This window comes from Phyllobates terribilis, unplaced genomic scaffold (assembly GCF_046119375.1).
Source record: "Phyllobates terribilis strain yellow unplaced genomic scaffold, ASM4611937v1 Scaffold_4__5_contigs__length_816908805, whole genome shotgun sequence".
NCBI classification, from domain to species: domain Eukaryota; kingdom Metazoa; phylum Chordata; class Amphibia; order Anura; family Dendrobatidae; genus Phyllobates; species Phyllobates terribilis.
In genome coordinates, this window is record NW_027362764.1 from 571,017,964 (window position 1) to 571,034,011 (window position 16,048).

The following is a 16,048-nucleotide window of genomic DNA, read 5'->3' on the forward strand; positions in this document are numbered from 1 at the left end:
CCTGTATTCCCCGGTGTGGGTCAACAGCCGTGTCCGGAGTCTGACCTGGAGTAGACCCTGGTCCCTCTGCTCGGTTCCTCTCTGGTGCACTGGCGTCGTATGCCGTCGTGCGACCTTGGTCGGATCGGGCAGATACTTAGTTACGCCCCTCCAGGCACGCTCCGGTTCATGGCACAGTGGAATCACTACATACACACGCACACGCCACTCAGCCCGGGCGTGTGCATTACAGTAACAAGTATAGGCCATGCAGGCTGCTCACAGTAGAATGAGAAACATGAGGTCTGGCATTGTCCTGTTGAAAAATATACTTCTGTGAGACTTTAGAGGAAAGCCCATCCCACTGGTTCTACCACAAATCAATGTAACGACGAGCTGTTGAATATATATTTTTCGCTTTATAAGACGCACTTTTTTCCCCCCAGATTTCGGGGGACAGAGCCCTGCACCTGTCCTATGCGGTGAACTCCAGGAAAATTGTCGGCGCATGCTCTGATTGAGATCTCAGCGCCAAGATCTCCTCTCTCAATGCGCCACCTCCGGCAGCCATTTTCCCGGAGTCCACCACATAGGACAGTATGGAAGGTGCGGGGCTCCGACTGCCAGAAAATGTCAGCGGAGCCCCCGCACCACCGAACACCTCCAGCAGAACTTGGCAGACAGCATGGGGCCCGCAGCCGCCTCCGAACACCCCGTCCTGTCTCCGCAGCATCTCCAGGACCCTGCAGTATCCACTACCTCCGCAGCATCTCCTTCCTTAGCCAGCGGCAACCCTGGGACTTTGGTCTACCAACGCCGGTAATCAGGTAAACTGATTATAATATGCACTGGTTTATTAAAAAACATATTTTCCTATTTTCCTCCCCAAAATTTGGGTTGCGTCTTATAAACCGCAAAATACGATAGATACACACACATATATACTGTGTATTTCATTTCTTTTAAGGATAAAAGATCCCTAGGTATCACAATTTTTCCCCTTTATTCTGCAGTCTTTCCACTGCAATTGGGCATCAATAGTAGCAAGAAATTAGTAGCTCTAAACACATAGCAGCACAAGCATTGTACAAAGTACAATCAAATTAACTTTAACCCCTTCATGCCACAACCAATTTCCGTTTTTCCACTTCTGTTTTTTCCTCCCCTTCTTCCCAGAGCCATAAATCAGGGACGAGTTGTACTTTTCAATATCACCATTCATTTCACAACAATAGTGTACTGGAAAATGGGAAAATTTTTTCAAGTGCGGTGAAATTGTGAAAAAAACCCAATTCTTTATTGTTTTTTGGTAATTGTTTATGTTATACATTTTGTAGTAAAAATGACCATGCAATATGATTATCCTCATCAATATGATTACGGCGATACCCAACATGTCCTGTTTTTATATTATTTTAGTGGTGAAAAAAAATCTGAAGTTTGCAAAAAGCAAAATTTGGGTGCTTGTTTTACCATTTTCCAAGACCCGTAACATTTTTGTTATTCAGTCGATGGAGCTGTTTAATGGCTTATTTTTTGCAGGGTGAGACATCATTTTATCAGTACCATTTTGGGAAAGATGTGACTTTTTGATCGCTTGTTACGGTCTTTTTTGTGGAATTGCTGCAACCAAAACATTTTTGGAATTTTTTCATTTTTCCATTCACGGTGTTTACCGATCAGGTTAATTGTTTTTATATTTTGATAGATCGGACTTTTGGGAAAGCACCAATAGCACGTATGTGCATTTTTAAAATAGCTTTAAAAATTATTATTTTTTTTTTTACTCTTCACTGTTATTGTTAGCCCCCTTAGGGGACTTGAAGATGTGATCGTCCGACCGCTTGTGCTATATACAGCGATGCCACAACATCATCGCATATAGCAAAAATAACAGTCTCCTTTGAAGACCGGCCACAGGCAGGGTTTCAAAGGGGGGCCGTAATGACAGGGACAGGGGTTATCAGCTGACCCCCGGCTGTCATGACTAGTGTTGAGCAAATTTGTTCGGCATTTCAAACATCCCTGATTTGCCATGGTGTGACATTTGCGTGACTGCGTGGCAAATCAGGGATGTTCATGGGTGGAGCCGATTTTTTCGCGCGAACAAGTCGGAACCACGAACACGAATTTGAAATGCCGAACAAATTTGCTCAACACTAGTCATGACAACCTTCTGTGACCCATGATCACGTCACTGGTGTGCCGATGGGAGGAGATAATGACATGTGCGCACATCAGAGTGTGTTAAATGCTGCTTTCAGAGACTGACAGCGACATTTAACAAGTTAACTATGATGAGTGGAGCACTGCTCCACCCGCGATTGTCCGCAGTAGGTCCTGACAGTAAGACACAGACATCAACTGCCAGGTATGGGGCAGGCTCACTGCGTGAGCCCGCTCCGTACATACACTCCGACATACACCATACATGTCGTGAAGAGGTTAAAGGGGAACCCAAAATTAAATTCAATTACCCCAATACCATTTCCACAACTTTTCTAATGTCTAACAGTCATTTTCACTGTAAACGTTGCATTTTGGGGTTACTTACTACAATTCAATATAATATCAGACCTGAACTTCATGTATTGGTGTTAAGGCAGAACTCGCAGTTTCATCATGTGCTAAAAAACTACAGGTCTCAACATGTCTCCCTTCTTCTCAGTACAGTACTAGCCTCTGGAAGCCATGTGATTTGATGATGCACCAAGTGAATGAGAGAGTGAGACTGAACCAAATCATGTGTTGGGGTCTCATACAGGGTACAGTGTTCTGAATCTGAGAAAGGGGGCAGTTCCAAAATAAGAAGTATATTCAAAAGTTACATTTTACTGTATACTTCAGTCTACAGTCACTCAATAGTGACCATGTGCGGTGTGGTATTCCTGGTATGACGCCCACCAATACGGGAAATATCATGGACTTGGTACAGCATGTGACTCACCCCCTGGGCCAGTGCTGTAGTGCGGCACGCGTGCGCGCGGGGAATACCCGGAGCCAGATCCGATGGGAGTAGTAGTCTTCGTGTGGCAGTGACCCGGTCCGTGCCCAGGGTGGTCAAACTAAGTGGCAGTTATTGGTATGATGGTATTAGTGTCCGACTACGCCACCCGCTGAATGCGGCTATGAAGCCGCCGCTGCAGGGCAGTCCGCTGAGGCCGGTGGTACGGATGTGCAGCGTGGATGGTATAACCCCCAACGGGAGGGGTATGGCCTCAGGGCAGAGGATGAGGTTGATGTTGGGAGTGATGGTGTGGATGTCCCAGCACTAATGGTGCGACAAGGAAGCACGGAGACGCGAGGGTACAGTTCAGGGTCTTTACTGATGGTACAAGGCAAATTCCCCCGGGAGTACTGGCTAGTAGTTGGGGCCTGGTTAGTCTGCGAGTAAGCCGGAGTCCCCCTGGCCAGGTGGAGTTGTAGGCCTTCCCGTTAGTCTGTACCCTTCCTGGCTACCCTGCTTTCGGCGGTTACAAGTAGCCCACGTCCCTGGGTATACCGTGTGGTGCTCACCCGTATGGCTGGTGACCTGGGGCCTCCTGTTAGCCTCCGCTCCGGGATGGCGGTGCTGGTCCCTTCGTTGTGACTGAGCCTCTGGGCTTTTATGGCCAGAGGACCTGGAATCCCCTGCCGGATGGATTCTGCTGCTGGGTATATCTTAGTCCCCACAGCCTCGGACTCCTGTGTCCGGTTTTAGTACCTTCTCCCAGGGCGAGCTCTGCACAGCTCCAGCCCCTGGCGCTTCTCCTTTGCTCCTACAGAGCTCCTGATGTCTATCTGTCCCTGTTTCTGCGTGTCCAGACCAGACTCCGTCTCTGTCTGGAACTCCTCTCCCTAACCCTGCCTCAGCCCCAGTTTATATAGGGGAAGTTCTTCCCCTCCCAGGACTGGGCAGGAGGTGTGGCATGCTTAGGATTCCTGCCCAGGAGACCTCCCACCTGCTCACAGACGTAATACTGCTATTACTGTGGAAACCAGACCCCTGGGGTGCCACACATGTTCACCGCACTGTCACAATTCACCAGTCTGCTGTCACATAGTGATAACAGACTTTTGTCCCAAGCTGGAACAATCCCTTTAAAAATTCTGTGCTGACTCATTTTTCTATCTCTTTACTGTACAATTCAACAGCTACCTCTAGAGGGAGCTGAAGAGCCTTCTGGATACAATAATAAGAGATGAATGTGTAAATCCAATCTCCCCCTGGTAGTAGATCGAGGCTGTATGAAGTTAATTAGAATGGAATTATGAAATAATTTAATAATTTTCAAAAGATGGCGCTCTCCAACACTCCAGATGTATTATAAATATAATTCTATCTATTGATCTATCTTTGATAAGAGGCAGCAGTATATAGAAATATAATGCGTTCATGCCTTTTACGCTATATTCACACTTTGCATAGTTGTTGGAAATCACAGAACAATGTAAGTGATTGATATAACTAAAGCCTTATTGCAACCTAGCTGCACAGGATTGTAGGAAGATGCAGACAATGCTGTGACTAGTGTCTGCCATGTCCTGTGCAGTGTGTGCAGCAGACAGGGCATGCTTCATTGCTGCTCCACACGTGGCCTTCATTGTCCCTCTGCCTCCTCATCCTCAGTCAGTCCTCACTGTACAAGCTCTGTTACATGATGTGCTGTCTCCTTATACAGCACATGATACAGTGTCAGGCTCGGCTTTAATGTCAGGCTTTACAAGGCTGCAGCACCCAATGAGGCTCTGATTTGCAGGCTCAATTGTATGGGAATTGGCTGAGGCTGCTGGGGAAAAAAATAGAAAGCTGCCACATTAGCGTCGCCCTCTCCCAGGGCTGCAGCTGCTGCTCCTCCTCCAGCTTCACCACTCACTGGACTACTGCACAGACTGCTCCATACAAGCCTGCTACATCGCTCTGCAATCACAGGAGCCGAGGCCGGGAGCAGGGGATCAGCCCACTCATTCCACGCAGGATTAGCCAGCCATTGGCTCCAGGCTGGGTCCGGCAGGTAAGACCTGGTGTTATATCCCATCAGTCAGGGACAGCGGACTTTCCCAGCAGCTCTGCTTAGAAGGCAGCCAAAGCTTTCAGCACCTGTCGCTGTCCACACTGCTGCTTCTTCCTAGATCGTGCACATCGCAGTGTAGCCCAGCTCTGCGACCCCGGCATGCACTCAGCTCTGCGACCCCGGCATGCACTCAGCTCTGCGACCCCGGCATGCACTCAGCTCTGCGACCCCGGCATGCACTCAGCTCTGCGACCCCTGCATGCACTCAGCTCTGCGACCCCGGCATGCACTCAGCTCTGCGACCCCGGCATGCACTCAGCTCTGCGACCCCGGCATGCACTCAGCTCTGCGACCCCGGCATGCACTCAGCTCTGCGACCCCGGCATGCACTCAGCTCCCACTGCCTATGGGCTCCACTCCAGAATAGCTGCTGTATGGAAAGAATACATATATATACTGTGCCCATAACCAACACTGGATCCCCCCAACTGCTGCTACTACTTCTGTTAATAATGCCTTGTATTGTAAGCACAGCATGGCCAGCAGCATGTATGTGTGAACTATGCATGTGCATACAGTATATATGTATACACATATTACACACATGTATATACACATTTTGCACATTTATATGTGTGTGTGTATGTACAGTATATGTATATATGTGCGTGTGCATATATATATATATATACACAGTATATATGTGTGTGTGTATATATATATATACAGTATATATGTGTGTGTGTATATATATATACACAATATATGTGTATTTATACAGTATATACCATGTGTGTTTATATATGTATATATATATATGCGTTAGATGAATAGACTAATAACTGATGTTCAGCAAGCTATAACTAGAGCAGTTACTTCGCAGTGATGTGCTCTGCAGTAAGAAGCCACAGAATTTATTATAAAACCTTATTTGCAGCCTGTTTCTTTTTCTTTATGAATGACATGAGCACAGTCACCACCATGTTATTCCAATAAGAAGTATTTTGCACCGGCAATGAAGCATTTTAATTTTTCTGCAGGAGAGGGGTAAATAATTCTACACGCTCCACAGTCCAATTATCACAGAACCTGGGATGTTGGGTTTCCATGCTGAAGGCATGCATTACTCTGTAGGGTTTTTTTTGGTCCTGTGGCAGAAATTGTATAATGTCAAGAATTAAGGACTTGACCCAAATAGATTGTATTGCTGTAAATAAGGAAGAACTGTATTTGTAACTGTAATGTCAAGCATGCAATAAAAGTTACTGGTCCGATAGATATTGCAATCATCTTAACTATTCAGTACTAGACATGTTCTGCCTTAGGATCATATGTGCTCTACATAGAAATATTTGCTTAGTAGTTAATGTATTTGCTGTTATTCTGATGTATATACTGAGTATGAATATCTATCTTTATACTGTATATGCTGCCTAACACATCATACATACACAGCATCTGCACCGATTTATCTGTCTGTCTGTGGATCCACAACTCCCAAAGTTAAAGAATTTCTCCCACTGTTGTATAACTGTAAGCAACAGCCTGGTCATTGCATGCGGAGCCCTAAATGAAAGTATCACACATTTATTGTCAGAAATCTATTTTCTTGCAGTATTTCACAAACATGTAACATGTAACTACAACCACAATGCTGGCCAATTATTAGGAAGCTTTAGGAAGATGACTTTGAGCTGATACCGACTCTAAACAGAGTGTGGCGCTGGAGATCCCTGGTGATCTCAGCAAGTGAAACCGAGGTTATCAGAAGCAGCCAGCAGTGGTCTGGAGTTTGTCATGCAGTTCTGTAAGATTTCTTTACTGATGAGGGATCTTTTTTTAATATCTCATGTCAGGTCAAGACACCTAACAATGGACCTCCTTCTATTAAGCCAGACACTGAGAAGTCATGTGCAAGCTCAGTGCTACACACGTTTTTCACACCGTCATCATTCTAACCAGCTTATGCCTACATTACTGTATGATCTATCTATCTATCTACAGTATCTGTGTATCCTTCTAGCTATCTATCTATCCATATATCTATCTGTTATCTATCTATCTATCTATCTATCTATCTATCTATCTATCCATATATCTATCTGTTATCTATCTATCTATCTATCCATATATCTATCTATCTATCTATCCATATATCTATCTGTTATCTATCTATCTATCTATCTATCTATATATCTATCTGTTATCTATCTATCTATCTATCTATCCATATATCTATCTGTTATCTATCTATCTATCTATCTATCTATCTATCCATATATCTATCTGTTATCTATCTATCTATCTATCTATCTATCCATATATCTATCTATTATCTATATATCTATCTTGGCTTGGCTTGATAAAGGCTGTTCTCAGCCGAAACGTCGACACATCTGATGGGCTAATAAAGTCCTTATTTTTTTCTCTAAATCTGGACTGCTGCCTACGTCTCTTTTGGATTATATGTTGCTCTGACTAATAGAATTAATGTCTAGGAGGCCTTGTACCCAATTTTATAACTTTTTGGTGTTGTTACTCTCTCTTTAAAACTATCTATCTATCTCATTCATCTATCGATCATTCATTTATCTATCTATCTATCTATCTATCTATCTCTCTATCATTCATCTATCTATCTCTCTACAGTATCTATCCATATATCTATCTACAGTTGAAACCAGAGGTTTACATACACTATATAAAAGACACATATGCATGTTTTTCTTAATATCTGACATGAAATCAGAATAAACCTTTCCCTTTTGAGGTCAATTAGGATTACCATAACTTTTAATATTTGCCAAATGCCAGAATAATGAGAGAGAGAGAGAATGTTTAAGGCATTTTTATTACTTACTGCAAAGTCAAAAGTTTACATACACTAAGATTACTATGCCTTTAAACAATTCTGGACTGCCCATATGATAATGTCATGTGTTTAGAAGCTTCTGTTTTTTTTGGCATCATCTGAGTTAATTAGAGACATACCTGTGGATGTATTTTAATGCTCACCTGAAACACACTGCTTCTTTGTGTAGCATCATGGGAAAGTCTAAAGAAATCAGCCAAGATATCAGGAAGAGAATTGTGGACTTGCACAAGTCTGGCTCATCTTTGGGTACAATTTCAAGATACCTGAAGGTGCCTCGTTTATCTGTACAAACAATTATACGCAAGTACAAACAAGATGGGAATGTCCAGCCATCATACCGCTCAGGAAGTAGACGGGTTCTATGGCCCATCTCAAGACATCAGCCGGAACTTAAAAGCTTGTCCGGAAAAGGTTCTTCCAAATGGACAATGACCCGAACCATACTGCCAAAATGGTAACAAAGTGGCTTAAGGATAACAAAGTCATAGTTTTGGAGTGGCCATCACAAAGCCCTGATCTCAATCCTATTTAAAATTTATGAGCAAAGCGGAAAAGGCAGGTGCGAGCAAGGCGACCTACAAACCTGGATCAGTTACACCAGTTTTGTCAGGAGAAATGGGCCCAAATTCTGACCAACTATTGTGAGAAGCTTGTGGAAGGATATCCCAAACATTTGAATCAAGTCATTCAGTTTAAGGGCAATGGTATCAAATAATAATGAAATGTATGTAAACTTTTGACTTTGCAGTAAGTAATAAAAATGCCTTAAACATTCTCTCTCTCTCGCTCTCATTATTCTGGCATTTGGCAAATATTAAAAATTATGGTAATCCTAATTGACCTAAAACGGGAAAGGTTTATTCTGATTTCAAGTCAGATATTGAGAAAACCATGCATATGTGTCTTTTTATATAGTGTATGTAAACTTCGAGTTTCAACTGTATCTGTCTGTCTGTCTATCTATTAATCTATCTATCTAAAGTTAAACAATTGAGGCAGCACAAACCAATTGGAGTAATGGAAAAATTTGTAATTTAATAGCCCATAGTGGCGGTGACATTTTAGTTCAAAAAGTGAGAACCTATGTCAAGGTTTTTTAAGGGCTTGTGATAGGTTCTCACTTTTTGAATCGAAAGGGCGCCACCACTATGGGCTATTAAAGGGAATCTGTCACCCCCTGGCACTTATCTGACCTCTAATATGGGCATACAGGTGATATGAATGTAAATCTATTCATACCTGTATGCCGCATATTAGAGATCTTGTTGCTGTGAAATGTCTGTTTATTCAATTAGGTTTCTGATGCTCGCAGGCCCGGGAACTGGAAGAAATCCCGCCTCCTGTGGTAATTATAATGTTTCCCCCCTCCCCTGAACGTCACATTGCCCTGTGACGTGCAGCTGCCGCGGCCAAGTCCCACACCTGCACACTTCACCTTTTACCCAAGGTGCACTTCTTCCTGCCATCTATGTTCATTGTAGAGCTGGGATCTTGTGCGCAGGCATCGGGAAATCACAGTGACTCGCCGTCGCCTGCGCACAAGATCCCAGCTCTACAATGAACATAGATGGCAGGAGGAAGTGCTCCTTGCGTAAAAGGGGAATTATGTATGGATTTACATTTCTATCACTTGTATGCCCATATTAGAGGTCAGATAAGTGCCGGAGGTGACAGATTCCCTTTAAAATTACTTTTTCTATGATTCCAATCAGTGTGCTGCCTCCATTTTTTAAATTTATACTGGAGGAATGGTATGGGAGTAGGGATGTGCGAGTAGTGAAATAATCAGACTCGCTATACTCATAACGAGTAGGTCCCAATACTCGGGTACTCGTTACGAGTAGCGAGTCCAATGTAAATCAATGGGAAAAGCGAGTAAGCCGAGTAATTGTCTGCTGGAGCCTATAAAGCGGTAGGGGGGCTGAGGAAAAGGCTGATATGGGTGCATGATTGTTTAAAAGCCGGCGGTAAAAAGCCGCCGGCTTTAAACAATCACTCAGCCCCATACTCGCTTCCCCGCAGCCTCCCATCCCGATCCTCCGCTCCCCCGCCGCCTCCCATCCCGATCCTAAGTTAGGACCGGGCGGGGAGCGTACATAAGGGAGCGGGGAGTGCAGCATCGAACGGGAAAGCCGGTGGTGAAGTCTTTTCACTGCCGGCTTTCCCGCCGGTTATTTCAAATGAACAGCTGAGGTATCAGCTCATGCTGATCAGCTGTTCATTTGAAGTAGCAGCGGTGTCCTCAGAGGGTTCATGTGAGTTCATGCTTGACTGCATGAATTCACATCAACTTTCCCACGGCCGCACAGCTCAGCTACATCTCTGGTAGAGAATCTCTACCAGAGATGTAGCTGAGCTAAAGAAGAAGACTCCATTGGACGGAAGATAATTTTTTTTTAATAAAGATGGAGTCTCCAAGTGTTTTTTTGTTTTATTTCTAATAAAATATTTTTTTCTATGTGTTGTGTTTTTTTAAATACTTTACTAGAAATTCATGGCGGTCATGTCTAATATTGGCGTGACCCCATGAATTTCGGGCTTAGGGCCAGCAGATAATACAAAGCTGGCCCTAATCCCTTTATTACCCAGTGAGCCACCGCACCAGGGCCCTGGATGAGTTGTGTACAGCGCCAGAAAATGGCGCTTCTATGAACGCGCCATTTTCTGGGGTGGCTGCGGACTGCAATTTGCAGCGGGGGGGGCACATTTAGGGCTGCATCTTTATTAACCCCTCCACTTGAGGGGTTGATAAAGATACAGTCCCTAAATTATTTATTTATTTTTTTAAATGAATTTTTCAAAAAATTTTTGACATGGTCTTCGCCATATTTTTGTATGCCAGCCAGGTACAGCAGGCAGGAACGGGCTGCCCCCAAACCCCAGCTGCCTATTTGTACCTGGCCGGACACAACAGTATAGGGAATCCCTTTTTTTTTTATTATTTCATGAATTTCATGAAATAATAATAAAAAAAAAATACGTGGGGCTTCGCGCTATTTCTGTGTCCAGCCAGGTACTACTAGGCAGCTGGGGGCTGGAATCCGCAGCGCAGGGTGGCCCAAGCTTTCTGGGCCCCCCCGCTGCGAATTGCAGTCCGCAGCCACCCCAGAAAATGGCGCGTTCATAGAAGCACCATTTTCTGGCGCTGTACCCAACTCATCCAGGACCCTGGTGCAGTGGCTCACTGGGTAATAAAGGGGTTAGGGTCAGCTTTGTATTATCAGCTGGCCCCAAGCCCGAAATTCATGGGGTCACGCCAATATTAGACATGACCGCCATGAATTTCTAGTAAAGTATTTAAAAAAAACAACACATAGAAAAAAATATTTTATTAGAAATAAAACAAAAAAACACTTAGAGACTCCATCTTTATTAAAAAAATTATCTTCCGTCCGACGTAGTCCAAAAACGCCATTTCAGCACTGCTACATCGCTCTGCATAGACACACGTATATGCAGAGCGAGAGTATGCTGAGAACTGACTGTGACAGTCAGGGTTCACCCCAGGTCATAGCTTGGGCTATGACCGTGGGTGAACCCTGCCGGCACAGCCCGAACTCTGCCGACTTTGGCGGATATTGCCAAGCGCCGGGCAGAGCATTGAATAATACCGTAATTTAATGACTTCTGGATTATTCACTGCTCTGCTCGGCGCTCGGCATTTGAAGCGCTGCAAGACTGGCAACAGCTGTTGATGAATGTCTGAAATGGGCGCAAATCCGGCGCACCTTGTCAAGTAGGTACGTCAAGTCCGGGTAGGTTTTGAGAAACTTCTGCACCACTAGGTTCAGCACGTGAGCCATGCATGGCACGTGTACCAGCTTCCCGAGCTTTAAAGCCGCCACGAGGTTACGCCCATTATCGCTGACGACCAAACCGGGTTGGAGTTGCAGTTCGGAGAGCCAATGATCGGTCTGTTGCTTTATACCTTTCCAGAGCTCTGCTGCAGTGTGCGGTGTTTGACCTTAACAGATCAGCTTGAGCAGAGCATGTTGTCGCTTTGCTGATGCGCTTCTGCAAAGCTCCCAACTTGGGAGTGATGTTGAGGGTAATTCAGCATTGGATGAGGAAGCGGAGGAGGAAGAGTGTGGACTGGATGTATATGATGAGGTGGACACCCTGAATGATGTTGGGCCCGCTATTCGTGGCGTGGGTAGTATATGTGATGGTCCACAGCTACTTGTCCAGGTGTCCGTTGTTAGGTGGACATTCGTGGTTACGGCATTGGTGAGAGCACGCTTTAGATTGCTTAAGACGTGCTGGTGTACCGCGGGGACGGCACACCGTGAAAAATAGTGCCGGCTGGGAACAGAGTATCGTGGGGCAGCCACAGCCAACAGATCGCGGAAAGACTGTATCCCCACAAGTCTAAATGGCAACATCTGCACGGCTAGCAACTTGGCAATGTGCGAGTTAAGTATATGTGCTTGTGGCTGCGAAGCTTGGTATTTCCGCTTCCTTTCATAGATCTGGGGCACGGACAACAGGACGGTTGGCTGTGACAAACAAGTGGATGGACTTGTGTCCTGTCTCTCTACAACCGCAGCTTGTGGGCAGTAAGTATGAGCAGCACCTGCTTCCTGGCCAGCAGATTGGGAAGGACGGATCACAATTAACATGGCAGTGTTTTGACCCGAAGGCACAGATTTTGTACCCTGTTGTTCCGCCCACCTAGTAGGGTGCTTAGCTACCATGTGTTTCCGCATACTCGTGGTGCTCTGGTTGCCTTTACCCTGACCTCTGCTTAGCTTTGTATGGCAGATGCTACAGATTACAACATTTGGTTCAGAAGGAGTATACGAAAAAAATTTCCAGACAGCGGCTGAACGCACTCTTGCCTTGTCTTGGGGCGCAGAGGGATTTCTCTTGGCAAGAGTTGACACACTTAGCACTCTGCTCAAACCAGTAGCCCTTGGTGCCTTTGTAGGTGCTACATATCCACTTTCTTCCTCTGTGCTGCTGTGCTGGCTATGCATGCCAACATTCCAGGAAGGATCAGTGGTCTCATCATCAACCACCTCGTCGTCTATTTCATCCTGATTCCGGGTTGGTATAGTCGGCTGGCCAGATGACAACTGAGTCTCATCATCATCAGCCTCCACCTCCTCAGGCGGTATATGACATGGCTGAAAGTGGCTTTCTTTGGGCCGTGGTCTTTCAAATATTTGGCCATGAACTGAGAATACATCCTCACTTTCCTCGTCAATGTTGCAGGCTGAGAGGCCAGAGTCAACCAAAGGATCATATGTACCAAACAAATCCTCAGAGTGGCCAAGCTTGGGGTCAAATGTTTCCTGTGACTGCTGACGGGGTGAGGAAATAGGAAGAGGTTGAGGATTGGATGACCCAGCGTTCTTTCTATCGACAGGAGACTGTGTGTTCAAGGAAGATTGGGTGCTGCTAGAACAATTCGTTGAGGTCTTATCAGCCATCCAAGACATTATCTGGTCTTGCTCTTCTGGCTTCAAGACACGTTTACGTTCCAGACCGGGAAATTTAGACAGAAACATAGATGCATCAATCTTCCTCTGTCTCCCAGACTCAGTGCCTTCTTGGGCAGGACTGACAAGCCCACACCCACGTCCCTTCACAACAGTCTTTTTCGGATTTTGTGGTTTTTGTGACATGGTTGCAGATGTTTAGATGCAGATATTGACAAACAAGTAGCAGTTACTGTTTTGTGGAAGGATAACACTACAGGCTACTAATGCTTGGTGTTTAACAAACAGCAACGCAACTGCATACAAAAATTGGCCAGAGGTTACAGGCGGGATTACACAAAACCAGTCACCACCCTGGACAGAGGTGCTGGCTGCGTGTCAGACCTGAGGTACCATGCGTGCTATTTGTTAGAACAGCAACGCAATGGCCCACAAAAAATTGTTAGAGATTACGCAGAACCAGTCACCACCCTGGACAGAGGTGCTGGCTGCGTGTCAGACCTGAAGTACCGTGCGTGCTATTTCTTTTAAAAACAGCACTGCAATGGCCCAAAAACTTGTTCCTGGAGGGGTAAATGTGACCCCCAAATTATCTGGGAACACAAACTAGTCCCTAAGCTTATATTTTCAACTCGGAGAAGAGCTGAGTCAGCTCTGCTATTGAGGTACTATGTGGAACTGTAACGCTACCTCCTGCCTGTCTCCTTGCACTACAGTCCCTTGCTACAAAAATACTCCCCCTGGTAGCTCTGAGAAGAGCTTTTGGGTTAAATATAGTTTTTTTTCTGTTTTTTCACGACTAACTCTCCCTTGCAGCCGCTCACACTCTCCCTACACTAGCTGTGTTCTTCATGCAATGTGCATAAAATGGTGGGGGCAAGGCTTATATAGAGCCTATGAGTCATGTATGACTCATGTATGATGCTGGGCGGCTAGCCAATCATAGCAATGCCACAACCAAGAAGGCTGCGGCATTACTGTGATTGGCTAATGCTGGGCGGGAGGTTCAAATATTGCGAGGCGAGTATAATCGCTCATGACAGCGGCTGTCCCGTGGGCAGTGGAGCTGGGCACACAGCGCTGTTTACGGCGCTGTGCTCCCTTCTCTTCCTGGCGGTGTATGCACAGCTCTGTCTGCTGCGGTCTGTTTACCGCCGGCTTCTGCCTGCAGCAGCAGACAGAGCTGTACATACACCGACAGCATGAAATCACATGAACTTTCCCACGGCCGCACAGCTCAGCTACATCTCTACCAGACATGTAGCTGAGCTAAAGAAGAAGACTCCATTGGACTACGTCGGACGGAAGATTATTTTTTTAATAAAGATGGGGATTCTAAGTGTTGTTGTTTTTTTTTTTTTAGAATAAAATTTTTTTTTTCTGTGTTGTGTTTTTTTAATACTTCACTAGAAATTCATGGTGGTCATGTCTAATATTGGCGTGACCCCATGAATTTCGGGCTTAGAGCCAGCTGATAATACAAATCTGGCCCTAACCCCTTTATTACCCAGTGAGCCACCGCACCAGGGCCCTGGATGAGTTGGGTACAGCGCCAGAAGATGGCGCTTCTATGAATGCGCCATTTTCTGGGGTGACTGCGGACTGCAATTTGCAGCGGGGGGGGGGGGTCCCAGAAAGCTTGGGCCTCCCTGCACTGCGGATTCCAGCCCCCAGCTGCCTAGTTGTACCTGGCTGGACACAGAAATAGGGCGAAACCCCACGTATTTTTTTTTTTTAATTATTTCATGAAATTCATGAACTAAAAAAAAAAAAGGGCTTCCCTATACTGTTGTGTCCGGTCAGGTACAAATAGGCACCTGGGGGTTGGGGGCAGCCCGTTCCTGGATGCTGTACCTGGCTGGCATACAAAAATATGGCAAAGCCCACGTCAAAATCTTTGGGAAAAATTAAAAAAAAAAAAATAATAATAATTTAGGGACCGCATCTTTATTAACCCCTCAAGTGGAGGGGTTAATAAAGATGCAGTCCCTAAATATGTTTTTTTTTTTTTAAATTTTAATGAATTTTTCACCAAAAATTTGACGTGGCCTTCTCCATATTTTTGTGTCCAGCCAGGTACAGCAGGCAAGAACGGGCTGCCCCCAACCCCCAGATGCCTATTTGTACCTGGCTGGAAACAAAAATACAGAGAAGCCCTTTTTTTTAATTATTTCATGTATTTCATGAAGTAATTTAAAAAAATTTGACATGGGGCTTCGCCCTATTTTTGTGTCCAGCCAGGTACAACTAAGCAGCTGGGGGCTGGAATCCACAGCGCAGGGAGACCCAAGCTTTCTGCCCCCCCCCCCCCCACTGCAAATTGCAGTTCGCAGCCACCCCAGAAAATGGCGCGTTCATAGAAGCGCCATCTTCTGGCGCTGTACCCAACTCATCCAGGGCCCTGGTGCGGTGGCTCACTGGGTAATAAAGGGGTTAGGGCCAGCTTTGTATTTTCAGCTGGCCCTAAGCCTGAAATTCATGAGGTCACGCCAATATTAGACATGACCGCCAAGAATTTCTAAGTGAAATATTAAAAGAAAACACAACACAGAAATAAATTTATTAGAAATAAAACAAAAAAAAAATAAATTAGAGACTCCATCTTTATTAAAAATTATTTTCCGTCCGACGTAGTCCAATGGAGTCTTTTTCTTTAGCTCAGCTACATCTCTGGTAGAGATTTTCTGCCAGAGATGTAGCTGAGCTGTGCGGCTGTGGGAAAGTTGATGTGAGTTCATGCAGTCAAGCATGAACTCACA

The 16,048-nt window shown here is 45.2% G+C and overlaps 1 protein-coding gene across 4 annotated transcripts in view; it reads left to right on the top strand.

The window, feature by feature from the left end:
• Window positions 1–4,703: 4,703 nt before the first annotated feature.
• The window catches only part of DLGAP1 (DLG associated protein 1), an 834,514-nt gene continuing 823,169 nt past the window's right edge, over window positions 4,704–16,048 (top strand). For 2 of the 4 annotated variants that reach the window (XM_073679102.1, XM_073679101.1), the window contains exon 1: window positions 4,704–4,973. The gene's annotated coding sequence lies outside the window, so the exon portion shown is untranslated. The remainder of the gene's footprint in view (window positions 4,974–16,048) is intronic. The other 2 variants (XM_073679106.1, XM_073679105.1) reach the window with 2 other exon arrangements.